Source organism: Lipotes vexillifer, unplaced genomic scaffold (assembly GCF_000442215.2).
Source record: "Lipotes vexillifer unplaced genomic scaffold, Lipotes_vexillifer_v1.1 scaffold640, whole genome shotgun sequence".
NCBI lineage: Eukaryota > Metazoa > Chordata > Mammalia > Artiodactyla > Lipotidae > Lipotes > Lipotes vexillifer.
The window spans coordinates 1,139,153-1,142,006 of NW_006773138.1; the positions used below are offsets into that span (position 1 = coordinate 1,139,153).

A 2,854-nucleotide genomic window follows, 5' to 3' on the forward strand; every position below is an offset into this window, starting at 1 on the left:
CCGCGTACCGCAAAAAAAAAAAAAAAAAAAAAAATCTATAGTGGATTTCCCTGGTGACTCAGTGGTTACGAATCTTCCTGCCAATGAAAGGGACGCCTAGAGCCCGTGCTCCACAACAACAGAAGCCACTGCAATGAGAAGCCTGCGCACCACAATGAAGAGTAACCCCCACTCGCCACAAGTAGAGAAAGCCCGCGCACATCAACGAAGACCCAACACAGTCATAAATAAATAAATAGATAGACAGATAGATAAATAAAATCCATTGTGGTGATTATTGTACAATGTGAAATACTTAATGCCACTGAACTGTACATAGAAATAAGTTAAAATGGTAAATTTTACCATGTATAATAATTTTAATACTGGAGCACCAAAGGTAACTAAAAAAGGGGCTGATTATTAAAGATTAGAGGAACTAATTATTGGGCTTCTAGAAGACAAAGGTATACTAATTTAAGAGATAACTTCTGTAAGTGGTAAAGTAATTCCTCACATAATATACTCTTCAAGAATACTTAGGATTCAAAGACTATAAGACTAATGTTTGCATAAAAGGAGAAGTCTCAATTATTCTACAACCTATATAAATGAACATTTATGAACTGCTTCATAATCTGGTCAGTTATATTGGTCAGATAATACTGAAACAGACAACAAGATATTTATATATTCTAATTTTTCCCCACAAAAATAAGCCATTATAAAAGATTAATGTGCTATGATAGTAACAGTACCTTAAATCAGATGCTATGATTTTAGTTAGGAGTTAAGCATAAAAATACAACAAGCAAACACACAAAAACAACACTATCTGTAGTCCATCATGGTAATGAAGACACCTGAAAAAGGTACCTAGGGACCACAGCAAAAAAGCTCAGCTGCAAGCAAAACTCACTGCAATATCACAGCCAAGATGTCTCATCTAGGTGATACAATTCTACAGCAAAACAGAAAATCAATTAAACCAAGCTAACACTACTCCAATGCAGCAAACCTAGTCAACAACACTGAAGTTCCATAGAGCTAGTAGCCTTTCTCTAAAGACCTAAATTGAATAAAGATTTCATTTTTCCTAAAGCTTAAAAAAAAGGAAGAAATGGAATATTACTCAGCCATAAAAAGAAATGAGATTGAGTTATTTGTAGTGAGGTGGATGGACCTAGAGTCTGTCATACAGAGTGAAGTAAGTCAGAAAGAGAAAAAACAAATACCGTATGCTAACACATATATATGGAATCTAAAAAAAAAAAAAAAAGGTTCTGAGGAACCTAGGGGTAGGACAGAAATAAAGAAGCAGACGTAGAGAATGGACCTGATGACACACGGAGGGGGAAGGGTAAACTGGGATGAAGTGAGAGTGACATGGACATATATACACTACCAAATGTAAAACAGATAGCTAGTGGGAAGCAGCCACATAGCACAGGAGATCAGCCCGGTGCTTTGTGACTACCTAGAGGAGTGGGAAAGGGAGGATGGGAGGGAGATGCAAGACGAAGAAGATATGGGGATATATGTACATGTAGAGCTGATTCACTTTGTTATAAAGCAGAAACACATCATTGTAAAGCAATCATACTCCAATAAAGATGATAAAAAAAAAAGAAGAGAACTACAACTACACTCGTACAATTACATTCAAAAATGGGGAGAATGAATTTGGTTGTATAAAATATTTGCTGAGTAAGTAAATTTCACATCTATGGCTCAAAAGTTGCTTTTTTAATAAATATGCTTTATTTCTTTATAATAATACTTATGTTAAAGGCATTAGACCTATATGATATGAGTTTCCAGGATGATGAAATGGAGACATCCAAAGTAAAAACAAAAAATATTTGACTACACAAAACGTGAAGACAGAAAAGATATTCACATAAAGGTAATGACCCACTGGCTACTCTTATCAAAGATTAATAAAACATAAACAAATATATTAATGCTTGGATGGCTACTATTTCTCACTTCATTCCAAAACTTCCAAGTGCTAGGAAACAAGGAGGTTAGAGGATGAGAATGAAAAACAAATGTAAGTAAGGCCTTGAATGCAAAGTAGTTTACAACCACTGAAAGAGGGTGAACAAGAGAATAAAGCACTGTGCAAACAAAGTGTCCATCCTCTATACTGCCAGAGGTATGTTTCAACAATTTATAAACATTCCAAGGCTCCCCAGTCTCCATAAGCTAAAGATCCTTAGCAGGCATTCAAACTTGAGCTGAGCCTTTCTAGTCTTATCTCCTAACCTTGCCAAACACAAATACCATCTGACAACGATGGAAAGCTATTGGTTATTCTTCAAGCATAACAGGTTCCTTGGAGCCTCTGAGATTTTGCTCATGTAAACCAGTTTTGCAGAACTTTTCTTTCCTGGTTACATTATGAACTTATGAATTCAGTATCAGGTGTGGTTCTGCCTGGAGGAGAGAAAAACTAAATTACCTCTCAAAACTACTTTCAGCCAAGCTCCCTGGTGGGCTAGTGGTTAGGATTCCAGGCTTTCGCTGCCATGGCCCAGGTTCAATCCCTGTTCAGGGAACTGAGATTCCCGCAAGCCATGCAGGGTGACAAAAAATAAATAAATAAGATAAATTACTTTCAGCCTAAGACTGTATTTCTAGAAGTATTTTAGATAGCAGCAGGGCTTTTATTTTATTCCTACAAAAAGTTAACATTCATCTATGAATGTATCTTAAGGATAAAATGACGAGTTGGACTAATTAAAAAAGATACATGCATCCCAATGTTCAGTGCAGCACTAGCCAAGACATGGAAGCAACCTAAATGTCCATTGACAGATGAATGGATAAAGAAGATGTGGTGGGCTTCCCTGGTGGCGCAGTGCTTGAGGGT

The 2,854-nt window shown here is 36.5% G+C and overlaps 1 protein-coding gene across 1 annotated transcript in view; it reads right to left on the bottom strand.

The window, feature by feature from the left end:
- RAB6A (RAB6A, member RAS oncogene family) overlaps positions 1–2,854 on the bottom strand; it is a 67,900-nt gene that overhangs the window by 42,290 nt on the left and 22,756 nt on the right. The window lies entirely within an intron of this gene.